This window comes from Equus caballus, chromosome 22 (genome assembly GCF_041296265.1).
Source record: "Equus caballus isolate H_3958 breed thoroughbred chromosome 22, TB-T2T, whole genome shotgun sequence".
Taxonomy (NCBI): Eukaryota; Metazoa; Chordata; class Mammalia; order Perissodactyla; family Equidae; genus Equus; species Equus caballus.
The window spans coordinates 14,539,208-14,561,711 of record NC_091705.1 but is presented as its reverse complement, the minus strand read 5'-3'; the positions used below and the strand labels follow the sequence as shown (position 1 = coordinate 14,561,711).

General features: G+C 41.3%; 1 protein-coding gene across 4 annotated transcripts in view; it reads left to right on the top strand.

The window, feature by feature from the left end:
• ANKEF1 (ankyrin repeat and EF-hand domain containing 1) overlaps positions 1-22,504 on the top strand; it is a 98,612-nt gene that overhangs the window by 72,622 nt on the left and 3,486 nt on the right. The window contains exon 11 of one of the 4 annotated variants that reach the window (XM_070247198.1): positions 17,079-18,093. The exons of the other annotated variants lie outside the window; for them this stretch is intronic. The gene's annotated coding sequence lies outside the window, so the exon portion shown is untranslated. Of the gene's footprint in view, positions 1-17,078; positions 18,094-22,504 lie in introns of those variants that run through there. 4 annotated transcript variants of the gene reach the window in all.

Sequence of the window (22,504 nt, the reverse complement as noted above, 5' to 3'; positions counted from 1 at the left end):
TACCCCTGCAGTTCACAAGGGGAATTTCTTCTTCCTCAGGGAAACCTCAGTTCTGCTCTTAAGGCCTTTCAACTGATGGGATCAAAGCTACCCAGATTATTGAGGATAGTCTCCTTTACATAAAGTCAACTAATTGTAGATGTTAATTGCATCTGCACAATTCCTTCACAGCAACACCTACAACTAGTGTTTGACTGAGTAATCGGATTCTATAACCCAGCCAAACTAAGACATAAAACTGACCATTGCTGGAGGTGTGCTATTGAGTTAAAAGCTGGTGGAGGCATCACCCACACCAGGAAATGGAGTGAGTGCTGGGCAGGAACTCCGAAAATATCCACAAAAGCCCCATTGACAGAGTCCACTTTAGAATCTGCCTTGCCAGGAGGCACTAACTTCAGATTACAACGCCGTCAGCCATATGTGATGAAAGGGGTCTCCTTTAACTCCCTCCCTCCCCTTCCACCATCGGATGGGCGAGGGCCTTTCACAGTAGCTGGGACTCGGGGAGGAGGCTGAATGAGTGAAAGAAGCAGCACCAGGGCCCACCTGCCCCTGAGGCAGGCTTGAGCTCTGGTTGCTTACAGGTTTTGTAATATAAAGCCTGGAGATTGGCTGGTAGAACTAAATTTTGTCTGTTTTATGAGGTTTTCTGGTCTGTTTTCTCATTTTGAAATTTTGACTTAATGTCAGGTTTACAGAAAAGTTGTAAGAACTTTACAAAGAATTCCTGTGTATTCTTCACCCAAATTACCTACATGTTACCCGTTTACCACATCGCTTTCTCTCTTTCACTCTCTATGTATGCATACGTGTGTGTGTGATTTTTTCTGAACTATTTGAGAGTCAGTTGAAGACATGGATGTTCTTACCCATAGATACTTCAATATATATTTCCAAAAAACAAGGGCATTCTTTTATACAACCATATTATAATTGTCAACATTAGGAAATTAATATTTGAATTAACTATCAGATCTACATATCTTATTTGTCCCCATAACAGCCTTTATAGCAAAAGAAATCCCACATCATGGCCTGCATTCAGTTGTCACATCTCCTTGGTCTGGTTTAGCTTAGGACAGTTCCTCAGTCTATCTTTGTTTTTTGATAGCATTGGCATATTAGAAGACTACAGGCCAGTTATTTTGTAAAGTGTCCCTCAATTTTGATTTGTCTTATATTTCCTCAAGAATAGATTCAGATGATGCCTTTTAGGCAGGAATTCCACGGATGTGATATTGTAGAATATCGCCTCAGGAAGCACGTGATGTTGATGTATGATGTAATCGTTGTAAACTTTAATCTCTTGGTTAAAGTCGTTTCTACCTGGTTTCTCCTCTGTAAAGTTATTATTTTTTCTTTTGTAATTAATAAGTATCTAATGGATAGATCCCTTGAAAGTATGTAAATTTCCTGTTAGTCCCATAACTTTCGCCCATGAATTTCAGCATTTGTGGATGATTCTTGCCTGAAATAATTATTACAGTGATGATTGCCATAAGACGACTTTCTAATTTCATCATTCTTTCTACATTTCTTAGTTGACTTTTTACGGCAGGGCAGAGCTTTCTCTTCTTCCCCATTAATTTATGTATGTAAATCAGCATAGACTCATGCATTCCTTTTTCATTTAATGAGTAAAATTCCTTTACTAGAAGTATTTATTTTGGTGCTCAAATTGTCTCGGATTTGGCCAATGGAAGCTCCTTCAAGCTGGCTCCTGAGACTAGGACATTTTGTTCCCTAAAATAACTAGAGAAAACTTTATTTCTTGAATGTGAGGGAAAATGCCTACCCATGGTTTCATTCAGGAACAAGGAAAATGAGTCTGTAACAGCAGATTTTCAGAGGCTATCATTTTCTGCTATATTCACCCTACTGAATGCTACTTTCTCAATGCCAGTTTCATTTATAGGGGTGTTCTGTGATCACCTTCAGCTATTTGTGAACATAAACTGAGAGAAAGTGTTAGTGTCAAGTCCTATTAATTCTCTTTCTCCATATATGAAGTGTTTATACTCATTTGAATGGCTCAATAACATGTTTGAATGGGAATTGTGTGAGAGGATGTTTGAGTGACTAAGTTTATTTCAAGTTTGACATTAAACCCAAACAGAGCAAAGCCAAAGTTCTTTCATGGCCCTATAAGGTCTTCGTGCTATTTAAAGAGTGGTCCATGGGCCAGCAGCATCAGCATCACCTGGGAGCTTGGTCCCACTCCCCCCAAAAATTGCAGTACAAAATCCTATATAAGCATAAGGAAAATTTTGTAGAGGAAATTTTGCCGGCATAAAAAGACAATCTGTCAAAGTTACATAAAAAATCTATTTAATATGTATGGTAATCTCAGACTTGTAAATATGCAACACATATAAATAGTAACTTTCTGGGTTTTAGAATTATGAATTGATTTTTATTCTCTTATTTTGGCTTACCTATATTTTCTAGTTTTCTTTTATACAATGAACATGTATTACTTTGGAATAAACAACAAAATTATTTTTTTGAAAAAAAATACAAGTTGACCTAGAAGTCCAGAATATCAAAGTGGTTTTACTAGTATTTGCCTCTTTTATTCCTTTATGTATAGTGACTTAATTAAGATTATTTCAGAAGGAGACACTGAGCCAAGAATTCAGGAGCAAGGGATTTGTTAAGGAAATGCTCCCCAGGGGAAACCAGTTGGGGCGAGGGGGTGAAGCAGGACAGGCAAGTGGGGGTGAGCTTTCTGATGAAGGCCCAGCTTAAGTCTAACCTGTGGGGAGATGCAAAGCATAGGCTAATGTGCTGGGCTTCTGGATTCCTGCATCCCTTAATAGTTACAGACTAGAGGGTACTGGAAAGGCTATTGCAGTGCTCAAAGGCAATTCAGTGAATTGAATTGGCGGGTCATGGGGGTGCTATTGGCTGGAGAGTATGCAGGAGCTGGGGGTGGGTTCATAGTACGGGAAAAGGGGCACCAACAGTGTGTGCTACAGAAATGTATCAATAGGAGCTTAACTTTAGAAGGAAATAGTCTCTCTATATAAGTCCTTATCTTTAAATTAACACTGTGGTGAATTGGTTAAGAGTGTGGTTTTTGTAGTCATCGGATCTGGATTTGAATTCTCACTCTGCCATTTACTAGGTACCTGTCTATGGATCAAGTTACAAATTGTCTCTGAATCTCAATTTCATCATCTATAAAGTAGGGGTAATAATATTCCCCAAAATAATCTATAGTGAGAATCAATTGAAGTAATATGTGCAAGGATTCTAGTTTTGTGTATATGCAGAGTTGGTGCTCAGTAAGTGATGTGTTTTTAACCTTCTTTCAGTCTCAAGCTGCAGGGTAAGCCAAAAGAAGGCACAGGGATGGGGACCCAGACCTAGACAATCAGAGGGGGAAAGGCTTGTTGAAGCAGATTCACTCTCAGACTGTCAGCTGAAGCGACTCAAGCATGTAGACATTTTCTTTATCTAGTTTCTGATAATTAGAGAAAGATGAACAATAGCCATTTGCTATGGAATAGTTACTAATTCCAGTCGTAGTAATTTTAGTGGATAGTAGCCCAAATGTTTACTTTTTTTGTTTTGTCTCTAGAGCCTAACCAATTTGTTTTAGAGTCTAAATAGTTTGGTAATTACAGCAGTGCCTTAGGTCAAGCTCCCCAGAAATTGAGCCTGAGATGGGGGCTCTTAGGTAAGTGCTTTACTGAGGGAGTGCTCCCAGGAGAAAGGGCGTGAGGAAAGCAGGAAACAACAGGGAGAGGGCCTAAGGAAGAGAAAGTTAGCCTCAACCTGGTTCAATGAGGAGCTGTGGAGGATGAACTCTACCACAAGGTTGTCCTGCCCAGAGGGAAGGAGGCTGGCTGGTACCCTGCATCAGTTAGTCATTGGTCAGCTCCTTGTGGGGACAGAAACCTCACAGAGCAAGGTGGTTCCAATCAGCCAAAGGCAATCTTCCCGAGAAGAGGGAAGCTCTAGCCAGAAGCAACCGTCAACCACAGCAGCTGAGCAATGGGGCACCAACCGGTAAAGGGAATCTGGGCAGGGCACTGATAGCAACTGCTACAGATGACAGCTTTGGGGTACATAGTTTGGGTGCAAAGTTTTGGATGGTGACTTCTTGAGGATCATCTTGTATAACAAACTTTCTCTTTAAAAAAGCGTTAACTTTTATCAACTTCCAAACTTGTCTAAATCATTCTTAAGAGTAAAGAATGAGCAAGAACAGCAATGAGAATCCATTCAGCAGCTACTTAAAGGGAGAAAGCAATTCACCAATCCTGTTGGCAGTTTCTGTTTCTTCAAACTGGAGTTGAGCATTATCAATCACTGAAAATTATAAACATGAGAGACAGAAGGCTGCATTCTACCGCACGCTCAGGATAAAGTCACGTCTAATTATGTACAAATGAATCTGCCCCACTGCATTTGGCTTAGCAATTTTTCTTGAGTTCACAATTTAGCAAATTCACAATGTACCCGTGAAGGTACCCAAGAGAACCAGCCTGCCTGTAGTTTGTTTCTGAAGAGGGTGGCATGAAAAGAGAGGAAGAGGGGAATTCAGACGCTTTCTACCCTTAGGGAGATATTTGAAGTAAATAGTCATCTGAACTGTGTTATTATTTTCTAAATATTTGTACAGGGTATATATATATTTTTTCCTGGATTTGTGTTTCTTTAACAATGGGTCCTGCGGGAAATTTACAAACGAAGGTAGAAGAGGCGTTTGTGTCGATGGAATAAGTTCACATTAACATTCTTAGATCCTTAGGTAATTGTTACTACATCATGAATTTTATCTGGGCAATAAGAAAGAACTGGATATTCTGTTAACATTCTGGAACTCACTGGAGATCTTTTATCCTAGATAAATAGTTGAGTTTTGTGTGTGTGTGGGGGGGGTGTATGTATATATGTGTTTTATTCAGGATTAATAGTGATGGTCTTTCCCTTTTATCTTCAGTAAATAAGACTTTAAAGAAGAACTAATACACAAAAGATGATTTGATTTCCGTAGGTTTAGTGACTTTTTATAAGATGATTTGAAATATCCATATATTTCCCTAAACATGGGAGATTATGATGTTCTTTGTTGTTGGGACATGCAGGCTCCAGAGTGATGCTCCCCTCCTAAGGAAGTTGGAAGTAAGAGAAGTAAGTATTCCCTCATAAAAATTAAATAATGAAATAAACACGGAAAGAAAGAAATGAACAATAGACAAAGTATTACTGATAAGCCTGAAGGGATCCCAAACTAAAGCAACATACTGCATAGCTAAAGAAAGCGTCAACCAGAAGGAGGATTGATCAGCAGCAGAACTGTCACTAAATAGAACAGCCAGGCTGACTGTGTCGTTCCAGATTTGGCCCCAAGTAGGGACCTCTGGTCTATGCAACACATGCGCCTCTGTTATAGATCTAGACCTTTCAAGGCGGGTACCACTGGAATTCTGAACCAACAAGCAATGCTTGTTCTGCACACAATTTGGTTTTCCTCATTAATTCACATCTGTTTATTGAGCACTGATAGTGACAATCCTGGGGCTGTTCCTTGCTCTTCCTCTGCAGTGCATCACTGGAGACTGTGCCATACAGACTATCTTTCTCGGGTTTCTGCATCATCTGGCTTCCAGCTGGATCCAGACAATGGCAGATGCTGGTAAGATGAGAGGAGAGGAAAGAGTAGAGAAGCCAGGGTAGGTCTCCTTTTCCCTCTTTGCCTTGGGCTGCATCCCAGGCAACAGGTGTGTCTGTCTCCCTGACGGCTTCTGTTCCCATCTGACCATCCTGCTGTGGTTCCAGATTTCACCAAGTGACCCTGGTCCCTGGGCTTTACTGGCACCACCTCCTCCCCAGTCCCTCAAGCCTAGGGATGGCACCAGCTTCCTTTTGTTAATATCTGGGCTGCCTTTCCGTACTCTGATTGGTTCCTCAGTTTCTTCTATCACCTGTGCCACCAAATCCTTGCATTAACTTCAGTTCTGTAAGAACTCAGAGTGGTTTCTGTTTCCCTGGTTGATTCTGATTTACCATGTATGAAGCACTATAGTAATTCAGGAGAAAATGAAATGCAAAATTAGGCATAGCCCTTGCCCTCATGAGCTTATAGTTTGGTAGGAGAGACATATTTGAATAGAATAATCACAAAATACATATGTGACAATTACACAAGGGTGAATAATTGAAGATTATCACAAGATTCCCAAGATTCCACAGGGTATACTCACGTAAGGTTTTAATACAGGTAAGGGATGCGATACTGCAGGAGAGAGCACGGGCAATCATATTTGGGTCCAAGACTTCTAGGCATAACCTCCCAGGGTCCTTTGTAGTTACTCAGGACAGGTCACACTTTATCTGCAGATGATGCACTATCAAGATAACCATAAACCCAGGCACACATTTATTGAAGGGTCTTTTATACCCACCGGGATCTTATAAAAACCCAGGCTGTATAACATGTTAAACAAAGTACAAACTATCAATCTACAGATCCCTAAAAAGTCTAGACAAGCTAATACAGGTTGTCTCCAGGGGAATTTTTAACTTTAAATAGCACATTATAAAGTCTTGGCTGGTACATTTCATCCTTATCTTGGCAGACTTCTAGGTATCCCAGGAGATAAGCATAGTGCTACCACAGTATAGCTGCAAGGTAACCGTGTCCTTACGTGACGTGTGAACTTACAATATGCGCCATGGAATCAAGGAAATTCACGCTAATGAAATGGCTTTTAGCTGAGATCTGAAGGATGAGTAAGGAATTAAGTTGGCCCTGATGGAAGGGAAGAGTCTGGTGGAAGGAACAGCATTTTGAAGGGCAGATCCATTCCAAGAAAAGAAATAAAGGCAGTGTGATGAGAACATCCATAGAAACTGGGCAGAGGAAGAGGCCAAAGCCAGATCCACTGAGACCCCAACCAAGGTTTTTACTGGACCAAGGGGAAGAATAAACTTGATTCTAGCAGGATGTAAGTCTAGAGCTGCTGGTAGACATCTTCGCTCCCTTGTGAGGACATTCTGGCTGAGCTCGGAGCTCACACAGATGAAAGCAGAGGTGAGAGAGCAAGGGAGCTGGAGGATGAGAGTGCCAGCAAGCGCAGGGGAGAGAGCCACAGTGCTCCAGCCCTGCATCCAGTCATGCTCATTCCACCTTTTGAAATTCTAAGCTTTATGAGCCATTATATTCTCTGTTTATTAAGTTGGTTTGTGTGGAGAGTCCTAATACAAAAAGGACTGCCCTTCAAAGAATATGGAGAAGCACCAAGAACCGTGGCGTTACCAAGGAAATTCCTCGGGCGAGGGAGGAATCAGTAGAATCAAATGGAAATCAACCACGTGCCCAATTCCATGTGGTTGCCTTACAAATCCCTCCAGGGACTTTCCTGCTGCATTGAAAATGCACCACAATCTAAACTTAAATCATTTTAAAATTAGTCATGGAATGTGACTAAAAGTCATGTATGTATTTTCTCAGTGCCTAGTCACAGGTAGAGAGAAGTTTACTCTTAGGCTAATTCATCCCTGACAGTTATTCTCCTGAGTTCCTGCATCTGTTCTTCAGTGTTCCCTTCTTTCTTTCTGCTGGACTGTATTAGCTTTCCCTTTTGCCACTCATAACAGCTATTTGTATGAAGCAAATCTTTCTCTAAATGGCTGCTTCTCATCAGCACCCACTGGTAGAAGGGCTCCCTGACGCCCCTGCTCCTCTGAGTCTCAGCTCCACTCCAGGCCCCAAAATGCATAAAAACTGTCGATCATTCTGAAGAAGTAAAGGGACTGCAAATAAGCAAGGAGCAAGTCATCTCAAAAACTCTTTGCAAATGACTTTGCAAGAGTTTTTCTTTTTTGGAGGGTGGAGTGGGAGGCGGAAGTGGCAGAATAAAAACACTGTATTCCTAGACCACACATCAGCAGATAAATGTGTTCTGCAGCAAGGAAATTACCCTCGTAGTGCTAACTTCTAAATCTGCTACATGTTTTTTGATGCAAATGAGAGCACATTGCCTTACACTTTCCTGGTCAGGGACCCACACAATTGCGGTAGCATGAACTGATTGACAATAAAATACTTTCCATTACTTAACAAAGCCTTTGGCTTTGCTTCATTCGATATGTGTGAGTAGGAATGCACAAAAAAAAACAAGAACAGATGATGTTATCTAAGCCATTTGGTAAGAAATGTCTGACAAAAAAAAAAATGTAAAATGTACTTATCGATTCAAACGCAGTAATTGGCTTGGTGGTTTTCTATAACATCCTTTCTACTTATAGAAATCATCTTGAATATTGCGAATGTTCTTAAATCTTTTATACCTCACTCTAAAAATCAATAGTCTAAAAAGGCTAATCTTTATCAGGCTTCTGGGGAAAAAATTACCAGAAGAGAGGGAGAAATGTTTTTATTTTTATCTAAACTTTTCTGGTTGTTTCTGCTTTTCCTAACTCTATTTTCTCACCTCTAGCATTAGAATTGTTGGCAAAGCTTCAAAGAAGAGAAAAATAAACTGAAATTTGGGGTGCTCAACTGAAATCATCACTTAAAGATCACCAGTCATTCATTCATTCGTTTTATTCGATAAATATCAAGGGTCTACTATTTGCCGTCAGCATCCTGGGCACTAGGTGTAGAATGCTGAACAAAGCACAGTCATGCTCCCTGGGCTCTTGCCACCATAGGGGGGACAGTAATTAAATCAACCCAAAGTATCATTATACAACGTGACAAATGTTATAATGGAAAAGTACCGGGTGAAGTTTTAGGTTGGGAGGCAGGGAGGGCATCTCTGAGGAAGTATCTAATCTGAGACCTAAGAATGAGTAGAAGCTGCCAGATTGGGAGGAGAGAGAGGGAAGCAATCTATACCCAAAGAAGCACCTCAAAGGCTCTGAAGTGAGAAGGAGCCTGGCTTGGTGAGGAGCATGCTCAGAGGAAGACCAGAATGGCTTGAACAAAGATGGGGCAAGGGGGAGATTGCTGAGGATGAGGTTGAAAGGGAGGCTGGGGCCAGATTTTGAGGACCTTGCAAAGAAGGTTAAGGAGTGTGAATCTCCTTTTAAATTCATATAACGGTAGTCAAAGGATTTAAGCTGACAAATGGGTAAGATCCAATTCTCTTTATTAAAAGATCATTCTGCTTGCTTTGTGGAAATGGCTGAAATGAGGACAAAGTTAGAAGTGAAGTTATCACTTGGGATATTGTAATATTCTGGGTGAGAAATGATCGTGGCATAGTTTAAGGTGTTGGCTGTTGTGTTAGCCAGTCTCCGGATTGGACCCAATGATCATCTCCTCCTGGTTTTCACATCCTGGTGTATTTCCCTTGATTATTAAACAGGGCTGATCTGTGTAACCCACAAGCTCATACAAAAATGATACAAAAATGGTGGTGAGTGACTTCCAAAAGCATGCCAAAAGGGACATTGCAGCCTCCTGTTTGCTGTCTCATCGATTACTCACTTTGGGGGTATCCAGCTGCCATGTCCTGAGGACACTCATGCAGCCCTATGGAGAGTTCCCTATGGGGAGAAACTGAAGCTTCCCACCAACAACCAGCACAAACTCCTCCACTGTGTGAGTGACCTGCCACTGGAAGCAGATCTGCCAGCACTAGTCAAGCTTCCAGATGACTGCAGCCCTGGCCAACATCTCATGCAACCTCATGAAAGACCCTGGCCAGGATCATCCAGCTAAGCCACTCCCATATTCTTGACCCACACAAACTGTACGAGATATAAAACGTTCATTGTTGCTTTAAGGCACTAAGTTTCAGGACAATGTATGATGCAACAAGAAATGAGTAATTTAGTTGTGGTGACATAGAGAAGGGAGCGGATTTGAAGTATATTTGGAGGTAGACTAAATGAGATGCGATGAAGGCCTGGATTTGTTGGTGAGGTTTTGGGAGGCAGCATTGAGAGTCTCTCTCAGATTTCTGGCTTGTGTGACTGGAGAGATTGCATTGTGTAGTGAGAGTAAAGAATGCATGAAAAAGGAACACATCTGAGGTCAAGAGTCTGGTTCTGGAAATATTTAAGGACACCTGTGAAACAGTCAAGTGGATAAACAGGCTCAAAAAAGAAATCTGGACTATTGATATAAATTTGGGAGCTTTTGGCTTAATGACAGTATTTGGAATCATAAGAATAAATTATATCAACTAGATTAAGACGATAATTCTGCCTTAAGAGCTGAAGTCTGAAGGTTCCCATAACATGGAAATCTAGAAGAAGAGAACCTGGCACATAAGAATGAGAAAAAAAAAAAGTGGTTATAGGAGTTGGAAGAAAAAAGGAAAACAGAAGAGTATGGAGTCATGGAAGCCAAGATAATAGTTTCTCACGAAGGGAGAAGAAGCCAATGTTGAAAGTTGCTATGAAGTTTAGTACAATATTCCCTGAAAAGGAACCAGTGCAGTCACTCCTGATGTTGGCTACATTTTGGAATCAACTGGGGAATGTTAAAAAAAGAAAACCACACAGATGCCTGTCCTCCACCCTAAAGATGTTGCTTTAATTGGGCTTGGATATGGACTGGGTGTCTGGATTTCAAAAGCTTTTCAGGGCATTCTTATGTAAAAGTTGGGAACCAGTAATCTATTGGATTTGGTGACGTGGCAGTGCTTGTGGGCCTTGGCAAAACTGTGGGCCAGAAGCCAAATTTGGTAGGTTGAAGAATCAAATCTATTACAATATATCTTCCTTTGTTCTTTCTGATAGATCAGTGTTACAGCCCTCCCATGTTCCCAATCTAATAAATTGAATAAATTGAACTTTTAATAAATCGAACTTCTTAGTAATAACCTTGTCTTAGGACACTTTTGAACTATTTCCTAGGTCTGTGGTTCTCAACATAGGCTACTATTAGAACCATCTGAAGATCTTCATAAAATATTCATGGCCCATTCCAGGGTGAAGAGCACTTCCTGGGCAGTATATAGAGGCAATGTAAATTTGTTCTTTACTTGGTGCTGATTCTTCAGGACCTATGAGCAAGTGCTAAAGATTACAAGATGTCAAATGCTAAAATGGAAATGATAGGAAGGAGCTTCCATTGGCTGAATGCTCAATGGAAGTGCAAAATTTGTAGACTGCTCAAGACTTTACCTATGATATGTTCCCCTCCAATACCTGCATATAAGGAGTGAAATACTATTGAGGATAGAAATTGGATGATGTGTATGACATTTGCCCCCTAGGAGAAAAGACGTTTTTTTTTTTAGAGATTTTATTGTTTTCCTTTTTCTCCCCAAAGCCCCCCAATACATAGTTGTATATTCTTCGTTGTGGGTCCTTCTAGTTGTGGCATGGGGGACGCTGCCTCAGCGTGGTTTGATGAGTGCCATGTCCGCGGCCAGGATTCAAACCAACGAAACACTGGGCCGCCTGCAGCGCGGAGCGCGCAAACTTAACCACTCGGCCACGGGGCCAGCCCCAAGACTTTTTTAAACTAATGCATTGCACAACTCTAGGAGGTACCATTACCACAGAATACTATGTGAACAGTGCCCCCTGGAGTTATGTGATGCAATAGCCTTGTCTATAATTTACCTTAATGAAAAATACACACCACTGAGGCAGATTGGATCCATAGTATGGCCTCTTCCTGAGGGTTATTCGGCTTCACATTGCTAACAACCTCTTCCAAGTGATAGCAAATCACATTGCTCTTTATCTTCAATAAGTTACCCAAGAACTCCAAGGGTCATAACAATTTCATGAGGAACTTGGCTCTAGTAACAAAAGTCAGTATTTTTAGTCTCTAACTTTTGAGGTAGGCAGCTGGAAGTATAGCCAAAGGATTTCAGTGTTCACAAAAGTGAGACCGAGGGATACCTGCAAATCTCTGTTCTACTTCTAAAATTCCTGTATTTTTCTAGGTGACATAGAATTGGTAGGCTCAGAATTTGCTGTAAAAACATTGTTTAGGGGCCGACCCTGTGGCATAGTGGTTAAGTTTGGCACGCTCTGCTTCGGTGGCCTGAGTTTGCAGGTTCAGATCCTGGGTGTGGACCTACACCACTTGTCAGCCATGCTGTGGAGGTAACCTATGTATCAAGTGGAGGAAGATTGGCACAGATGTTAGCTCAGGGCTAATCTTCCTCAAACAAAGAAAAGAGGAGGATTAGTAGTGATTAGTACTATTCACCAAATACTTTCTGTTCACCTCACTCCCTGCTCTGCCCCCTTGTGGCAAGGAGGTGCCAGGTGACTATTCTGAGCAATGAGTGGTGAGCAGAAGTGATGTTTGCTATTTCCGGCTGGAGCTTTGTTCAAATTGCAGCTGTGAGACTCTCTGAGCTCTGCTTCCCTCTGCTGCGGGCTGCTCTATCAGCCTAGGAGATATGGAGCAGGATCCAGAGCTGCCTGTCCATGGAGATGGTGGGCAATAAGCAACTGAGATTACAGGTTGTTGACTACCCTGACTAATAGACTTACTTCATAGGTTTGTGGTGAGTGCTCAATCGGATAATATATACTGGCAATTGTTCTGTTTATTATCTGTCACACTATAAAGTGCTAAATACACATGCGTTTCCATCTTTCAGGTAAGCATTATTGGACTTCTATGTCCAAGTACTAGCATTTGTGTAATTTCCAGGATTTAATTTTCAGCCCCAATATTGACTGATCCAAGTTACCTTTAGAAGTAACTACTCTCACATTTAATTTTATATGAAAATTATTGATCATCAAGTTTGTAAATCACATTTTCAGCTCATGAAAATTGATGATATGCAAGAACCTGTAAGAACTTAACATTACTTGGCTCACAAAAGTAAACTCATAATGGCTAAAGACTAATAACTAATCTCCTTTTCAATAAATAACCATAAGCAACTGATTTATTCAGCTCTTGCCAAATACAACCGAGGGAAATCTTCACTGTTTGATAAATATTGAAAGAGTGTTTAGTTTTAACTTGCAATAAATGCAAATCATATGTGCTTAGAGAAAACAATCAAAAGAAATAATATTCTAAAATAATGTTGATTCCTTCCTTTCTCTCACTGCCATTTTTTTCAAACATTTATGCTCTACTTATAAATATGCACCTGTATATATTATGACTAAACCTATTTTTACTGCTTCACAGTAAATCTTTTGCTGAATATACGGGATCATAATCTCCGGTGTGTTATATACTAAGGGAAAATAGATTTGGCAACAGAAATAGAGAGTTACATTCCATGAAAAGCCAACTTTATAATTCCATTAAAAACCAACTTTATAATTCATAACTGGACTTAAATTCTCTCCCAGCCCAGTGATACACTTAACTTCCAAAAGGTCTAAAACAAATTTTCCAGTTTTATAACTTCCAGAGTCATATTTTTCTCTATTTTAAGAGATAGATTCCAATATTTATATTGTTTTCCATGGATTCTGAAAACAATAGGTAAACGGCTTGACAATAAGTATGATTTGATTAAATTCAGTAGTCTCTTGACAGGAGATGGCTTTATTATTTGACTATTCAAATTATTAATCGTTTTTTATTTAATTTTTAAATACTTAAAAAAATGTTTTCTTTTTTTTTTTTTTGAGGAAGATTAGCCCTGAGCTAACATCTGCTGTCAATCCTCCTCTTTTTGCTGAGGAAGACTGGTCCTGAACTAAATCCATGCCCATCTTCCTCTACTTTTTTATATGTGAGATGCCTGCCACAGCATGGCTTGACAAGAGGTGTGTAGGTCCATACCTGGGATCTGAACAGGCAAATCCCTGGCTGCTGAAGCAGAACGTGCAAACTTAACCGCTGCGCCATGGGGCTGGCCCATATGTAAATATTTTCTTAAATAGGAATACATAATCATACAAAATATGCAAATTAGAAGGAAGAAAAAAATCACCCTTTATTCCAACCCTAGAAAAACCCACTGTTAATCCGCTGAGGACTTTGTCTCAGTCTTTTTGTACACATTTGCCATAAAGATAAATGCAAATACAAAATAATATATACTGTTTTTTAACCTTCATTCCTGATTATAAATGTAACCTATATGGTTCCTTACAGAGAATTTTAAAAACAGAAAAATTATTAAGAGAAAAACATAATCGAGGGCAAACCACCAGAGATCACTGTTATTCGTGTTTTAGTGCTTCCACTAAAAGCAACCATTAGTTACTCCAGAGTTCACTCAAAGGGTGTTTTCTGTAGAATGGTCCTCAGCAGCACAATTACATTTTCCGATGCCGAATATTTATTCATCTCTGAGTTAGAGCACCTGCAGTCAGCATGCATTTGCAACATGGGGCAACTGCAAAGGTTTCATCCTGATGTTATAGATATCAAAGACCCAGCCTGTTCTTGCCAAGAGCTCCAGGTTTGGGAAGGATGTAGACTAGAAAACAATCATGACACAGAGCAATTAGTGATAGCATTTGAGATAAGCTCAGGATGCAGTGGAACTGGGTGGACGGAGCACAAACCTGTCCTGCTGGGGAAGAAAGTGTGAGGGAAACGAGCTTCCTGGAGGCTCGGCAGTAGGGCTTCACTCTGAGGGATGGATGCAGCCAAAGGCAGGGAAGAGGAGAATCAGCAGGGAGCATATACTGTCCAGGATCAAAGGTAATCCCACATGGCTGGAAGGTAGAAAGATCGAGACAAGTGATGAGGTGGGAGAAGTTGGCACAGGCTTTGTAGTCCATGATAAGGAGTCTGAGTTTTATGCAGAAGGCAATGAGGCAATTAAGCAACCAAGTCATGTAATCAGGTGTGCATTTGAGAAAGAGCCTTCTGGCTGCAGGAGGGAAGGGATGAGAGACCTGGCAAGGCTGAGGCTGCAGGGGACAATAAACGACAGCAGTCATTCAGAGGAGAAATGGAGAGGGTCTGAGCGGAGGCAGCGGTAACAATGGATGTTAGGGATGTCGAGGAGGCTTAGAATATTCCTTACCCCTCCACATGCCACTTGGGGATTAACCTGAGATGTTGATCATGCCTGCCAAATTATCAATAAGACACTATCTCAAGACTTGCCTTGATAATCTCCTTTCAGTTTTTATGATATGAGGTTAAACATGACAAATAAGAACATATTTTGGATCTTACTCCAAAGGGATCATTGCATAAGACCTGGGTAAGATTCTGACACAATAACTAAAGTCAGGAGCTAGGGACCTATGCTATGTCATAGATGGAGAGCAAACGGCTCAGGTGGATGACCTCAAAGACCCTTCTAGGGCAACGTGCCCACTGCAGAAGAACAAGAAAAATACTCCTTTGGGCTGTGGTGATTTATCTGAGCTACAAGGTGAAAGGAGAGTGAATCTATTCTGAACAACACAGTGAGTAAATCACCGTCATTCATGGCGCTTCAGTGAGACACTTACCCAAATGGGTACACATTTGCCGAATAAACAAACATGTTGGGTAGAGGTTGAGAACTTTACAGATGCCAGGGGACGATGAGATTCAATATTAATTGTTTTCTTTTTCCACTTGGGTTGCTAACATAGTTTATTTGCAGAGTTCTCTTAATCAAGATGACTGACACAGAAACAGTCCAAATTCTTTAGCACAGTACTTACAACTGTCCAGAATTAGCTCCTGGATGCTTTTGTTTTCTTCAACAATTAGAACTTCCTGAAAGTGGCTTAAATTGCTTCATGAGGGGATAATGAGTTTGCTGTCACTGGAAGTATTCAAAAAAAAAGGCTGGAAAACCACTGGAGAAGTTTTAGACAGGATTCATACACAGATTAAAATACTGGTTTGCAGTGTTGAGGGTTTTTTTTCTGTTGTAGTTATGTGAAGCTGTGTTTATGTATTACATTCTTCTTTCCTGGTCCCCAGCACCACATAAACAAATTCAACTAAGTTGATATAAAATTTCAGACACAAGGGCAAACAACCAAATACCTAGAATTCCTTTAACACCCATATTTTAAGTTTGCGTATGGCTTGACTAGGTTGGATCTTCTTATAAAACAATGATATTTGCTTCAGCCTTAATTGAGAGCTAACTTTGTGTTGCTAGATATGGAAAAAATAGGTCATATATAAACAGCTGTTGAAAATTGTATCAAATTAAAAACTGAGTACAGGTGTCTACTTGCATTAGCAAGATTTTTCGGTGAAAGAAAAGTTGATGAAAGTAATCCATAATAGTACATAAAAACATAGAGATTTCCATCAGAAGAATAAAAATTGTGAAGACTCTCTGGGAGACAGGAAACAATCACGTGCAGAGAAGATGACAACTCCGAATGCATGTAAAAGAAAATGATTCTGCCGAAAGTCGGAAATATCAGAGAAACTCCAAGGGAGGGAGATGCCATCCAGGGGAAAATGTGATGGAATGGGACACTGCCATTGTTGATGAGAAGTGATGCTGTCTCCATCTGAAAGATTTCAGGAAATCTTCTAAGAACTGAGGTCTGAGCTGGCTTCATAGTCCTTTAAAGTATTTAGTATTCTCTCTCGTATTACTTACTGAATTTGCTCAGGATGAAGCCACATGGCCCTTGGGAGTGTGTTACACTAGAAAGAAGAAATGCGTGACTCAGGCAATTTTGACGGTGACTCCAGAGCAAGAAAAAGATCTGTGACTCGGGGCCTTTGGGGAAGACATCCCTTCACAAATTGATTTAAGTCCTTTTCAAGGCCACACAGTTACCCACAGAACATTAAGGTCCTAAGACAAACTTCAGGACTAGTGTCTGAGAGATACGGAATTACCCCTTGGCGGAGAGACAAGACGAAGTGGGAAATTTTGTAACCAGAAAAATTTGAGCAAGTCCAGTCCCAGGTATCTGATTTTCATCCTCACCATCTTTAGAGGGCATTAAGGTCTTCTGTGTCTCCAATGAGATGTTCTATTTTCTAAGGAACTATATTAGAGAAACCTAGGATGGAAGATGGGAACTGTCAGAGTAGCGATCTGTGACAATGGGATTGGGAAATTTGACAAATGGGTGGGCATAGAGAAATTGACTAAAGGTAAGAAGCATGATGTTAAAATGATATCAAATGGAAAATTTGAAAATTTATCCTGTGGGAGACACAATTTTATTCTGAATGAGAATGTGATTGCTAAGAACCACTCTTCAAGTAATCCAGGATTTAAATTTTCTTGTTCCAGACTCAGAATTTAAATGGGCAGACTGATGTAGAAGATTTTGGGATGACTCTCCCCTCTTCATATGGCTGGCATCTTTCCATCCTCCAGGTTTCGACTTTAGAATTACGTCCTTACATAAGGTTCTCCCTGAATTTAGCAATATGGGCTTATATGGTTGATTGCAATGTACCATGTTTGTTTCAAAGTTGAGTGATTAGAAAACCGTGGGCCCGAAATATTGTTCATGGAAATGTGCATCCATACTAGATGTGCCCTGTGCCATTACACCTGCGCCCTGCCCAATCCCTGCTGACCTTCCTTCTGATTCTTCTCTTCACTGACAGCCTCTTCTAATGCATCTGCATCCTCTCTGTGGGCTTTCTCTGGCTGCAGGAGCATGATCCAGAGTGCAAGGCAGGCTGGAGGTATCTGTGCATTGCTGCCTCCAGAAGCAGCCCTCAACAACCGTCCAATGTTGGATAAATACCCCAATCCTTTCCTTCTGGGTGGGACAACACTGAACATGTTATGCAAAGTCTCTCAAGAGTCCCCAGAGGCCTAGCTCCAGCTGTCCACAGCAGTAATTCTGCTCATTTGTGTATACCCATTGATGGATTTTCCTCCCTTCCTTGTCTCACTTCCCCACTTGCCTTATAGTGGTTCCTGGGAAAACCCCCATGTAAACTACTTGCACTCACATCCTTATTTCAGTCTCCTTCCGGGTTCACCCAAACTAAAACAGTATTTTTCCACATAAGAAAATGAACCAAATATAAAAGAAAGCAGATTAAGATGAATTTGAACTGACGATGTCTGATGATCAATAAGCAAGAATAGCAGCAATTAAAAACTATAGATAACACCACCAAATGCACCGATCAGTGTTTTCCCCAAGCCTGTGGGGATTCCTACTATCCGCCTGTGTGCAGCAGCGTTACACATTTTATAGGGCTGTGAAATATTTAGTGGAAGCCGACTTTCATTGGAGTCCTGAATTACTGTTTTTAATAAACTCCAATATTGTGCTATTTAAAACGGACAAATACCAAATTTTAGTAATAATGAATTCTGCATAGAGTAACTGACTAGTATGTAGCACTGGTTTATATATAAAAAATAAAATGATATCATATGGCATACCATTTGCTCATAAAAAAGAAAAAGCTCTCCGTGTTTTAGCAGTCTGGACCCTTAAGCCTCCCCAGTGCTGGCCCACACTTTCACAATTCCTGCTCGAGACAGAGGTCACACAGGGTAAAAACCTCACTAGTGCAAGCAGATGCCCACTCCTTTCTTGACAGCCTGAGCCTCGGACCAAAAATACTTTAAACAGTAAGTTCCCAGTCCTTGAAAGAGCAAACATGCCTTGAGGGGGAAGAAGAAAAAGAAAAACACACAACAGTCTTATCGATGCTTGTTTGATATTTACTCTTCTCTTTCTTGGGTCAAGCCTGCTGATCACAAACTGGGCTTCTGCCAGGTTCTTGCCACATTCTTTCAACAGTCATTTTTCGGGAAGTTGTTTTCTGGAGGAGGTTTCAGAAAATTGTCCCTGTGAGGAAATCAGCCACGTGTACATTGTTGAGAGATTCTACTGTCTTGGGGTGGGGGGCGGTAGGGGGTGCGGGGGCATGGTGCATCCATGTTAAATCATTCACTCTTCTGAGGGCAAGCATCTTGTCTAACTTACTTTCCCTTTTCCAGGACAGTGCAGGTCAGTAAGCCAAGAGGGAAAGCTCAGTTCCCTTGCCTGGGGTTAAGGAAGAAAGCAAACCTGAGGCCCGACTTCCACTGCAGCGCCCCCTGCAGGCTCCACCCACTTAGTCTGAATTCACCACCTGCTTGGCTTCCTTCCCTTCCCTGTCCTGCTTCCCCCATTCCTTTACTGTCTCCCTGGAGACCTTCCTTACTAAACAATTTACACGTGATTCTCATCTCAAGGTTTTCTTCTGAGGATCATCAGCTAAGACATCAACCCAAGAGACTAAAAATCAATCCGAGAGCTGGCAATATGCAAATTAATGGCTACCATTTTGTCTTAGTTGAGGGCCCTTGATTTCCAATGAGGAGAGAAATGCATTCCAATGAGCTTGAATGAAAAGTTTACAGAAGACTGTAAATGGCCCGAGGTACACTATGGCCTTGGGGGAATTAGAAAGTCACCTTTAACTTGTTGGGCCGCATGGTCTCTCTTCTCTGATTCTTTCAGCACTTGTACTTGCCGATTTTGCTGCAGTTCAATACCCCTGTGATGCTTCACTGTAAGGTAATTGTTTGCACATGGCTGTGGCTTACTAAGGGAACAGAACTCTTGCCCTGGCTCTACAGAGAACCGATTTAGTCAATCTCTTAGTGCCCTAGGCCCAAATGCCAGGGGAAAAAACCCCAAAGCACCAGAACCTGATTAGTCCATCTAGGGTCAGGTGTCTGCTCATCTCAGTCAGATGTGGCTTCAGAAGCAGGGTCGTCTGCCACGACTTGGCCACTTCTTCAACAGTGCTGTGGGCATGGGTGGGCCTTTTTAAAAGGGATCATAGGTTCAAGGCAATGACTTATATCTCTAAGATAACAACAAACCAAGACTTTTTTGTTTTGCCTTCAAACCTCTCACTGTGTGCCCTGCCCTACCCAGTCAAGCTTGAAGATCCTCGCATCTCTTGAGCATTGTGGGGGACTGGAATTGGCCACCCCAAGATATGTCTCTTTGGCATGAGGATTATTTTGGGCTGGCTACTTTTAAAAACTGCAGACAGGAAAGAAACTCTGAAAAGTAGAATTTACTTGCTCTTTCTTAAGAAACATTTACATTTCTAAGGGAAATCTCCATCTGTAAAGGTGTCTCCCCTCTGTACCAGGAAGGAGAGGTGAGCTTATCTCTAGAAACTTTTATCAATCTGGAAGGCAAGGACTTAAATCTGCATAATAACTTACCCTTGTTTACTGTGCTTTTCTGGTTATCTCCCTTAACAAACTCCCCCCACCCCCAACATCCTCCTTTGTCTTCAGTTGAAGATGATATTTAAGGTGGTGGCTTCAGCCATTTTGGTGAGTTGCTCAGTTTGCTTGAGCTTCTCCCATGTATACATGTTATAAAGCTTTGTTTGATTTTCTCCTGTTATTCTGTCTCATGTGAATTTAATTCATTTTCTGGCCAGAAGGACCCAGAGTGGGCAGAGGAAATGTCTTCCTCCCCTACAACTCTTCCATCAACTTCAATCTCATGGGCTTGTTCGTGGTCTACCAACAAGTGCAAGGCGAAATTTGTCTCCATGCTCTCTCTCACTATTCCTCCAACTCTATAGGCTTTTGTTCTGTTTCTGAAAATACTTTCCTTCCTTTATTTCCTGCCTTCTCCATGAGGCTTTTCTCAAGAATTCAATCCCCCCTCATGCTTAGAGTAACATTGTATTCTGCTCATTTGTCGGTAAAGTCGGGGTTGTCTTCCCAACTCAGTAAGCTCCTCAAAATCAGGGAGAGACCATGCCTCCTTCTCTGCTGCTTCCCCTACAGCACTTGGCATCATTCTGCCTACACAGTCAGCAAAACACAGCTGCTTCTGGTTAATGTACTGTTTGGATTGATTAAGCTTTCCTACAGCACTTATTTCAAGGCCTTGCTCATAGGCTGGAACAAGAAGCTGTTTGTGTTACTGCCCCTCACACCTTACCACTGCACTGTGAGCTTGTTCTACTTCCAACTGCCAGTATGTGCACCTCTTTCCCAGAGGGCCTTCTTTCAAACACCACAAAGCCACTCTGGCCTCCATGCAGTAGACTGGACAATCTGGGAAGTTACCCACTGGCTGTCCTCAGACACTGATCCTTAGGGGCTGGTGGATATATAACCCAGCCCCTTCACCCTTTGTAAGTCAACTCTGAGTCCTCTACACTGGCTCCCAGAGTGCCCCAGTGGGCTTGAGCTCCAGTTGCCCATGGTGGTAGCTTATTCTATAGGGTACCTCCTTCTGGCTGCCTCCTCTCCTTGTTTCACTTCCATACTTCCCTACTTATGTTTCCTAGTATCATCTCCCAAATGAATTGCTTATACATGAATTCTTGTCTCAGGGTCTCAGGCTTACACATGAATTCTTGTCTCAGGGTCTCAGGCTTTTGAGGGAACCTGAACTAAGACAACATTCAACAAATACTTATGGAATGAATGAAAAGGTGGTTTTCACCTTCTGTCTCATAGGGGGGAAGCCAGGCCACGGACAGGGTTGGATTTCTCAAGACTGGAATGGTAGAAGGCTCAGCTCCCATGCTGTATCTCAAAAGTGGAAGCACCCATAAGGGGGAGGCTGCATAGGAATCAATTTAAAACATGGAGCACTGTATCCTCAGGGATAGTTGTGAAGTTCACGGCACCCAGCTAGGCCTAGAGAAGGCAGGTGCTGATAAACAGTTGCCCACAAGTTACTGGCCCAATTTGGGATGATAATATATGTCTTGGCAGCCTGAAAACCGTAGTCCCATTTGTCCTGGTTGCCACCAGTCCAAAAAAGAGGAAGAAGCCAGGAAAAAATAATACCGTCAGACTTTCTGCTAACCTTCACAAGCAACCTTTGACTTGAGCTATGAAATCAGTGAGATTTCCCCCTTCTTTTGTCTTAAATTTTGGAACAATTTCTACCTGCTAAAATAGTTTTTTAGAAACGAAGCAGACAAAAGCCCTACAAATGCTTGGAGATAATAGGAAAAAGCAGTTCTCTGATCAACTGGAAGGGCAGCTTGAGTATTTCTGCTGGTTGGTTGATTGCATAATTCAAGTTCTGGAACATTAATGCGTTATTCCTTTGTTTGCTGGAGGAATGCAATTGCTCAATGAAAAGTGAAAAGACTTTACAAGCACTGTTTTCATGATTATCTACCAAGTTCTTGCTTTACCTTGTTTGCTTAATCAAATGTCTCCTTGTGATCTCTTTGGGAGGTTCGGAATTTCGTTAGCTCTTTCCTTAAAGAGAAGTTAACCTATTCAGGAAGGAAGGGTTATTCATCGTAGGTCAGTGAACATTAGCACTTTCTAATAATTAGTTCCAAGCCCCAGTTTCTAGACAACTAACCAGTTCAGCAAAATCCTGGTTCAGAGGAAATTGACCTGTTTTTCAGCAAAACCACGGCAACCAGTGCAAAATGTAGTATCTCATAGAACTGTGTTAATTTGTCATTCAGCCAAAATGAGTTGCTATAGCGCAGCAACAATTCGAGCAAATGATGCTTGTCTCTTCAGTGGGGGAAATCTATAAGATTTTAATTTGAGATCTGCCTGGCTATCCTGATGAAAACCATCTTAATGAGCTTGTAAATTTCTCATTGTTTTCTATTATAAAAATGTACAGCAAGTTTCCTGCTCAGCTATGCATAATGAGAAGATGAACAACCTCACTGCTGTGGACTTGAACTTGAATACAAGCTTTGTCTTTTCAGAAAGATTGTGTGCTATGTGGAAGA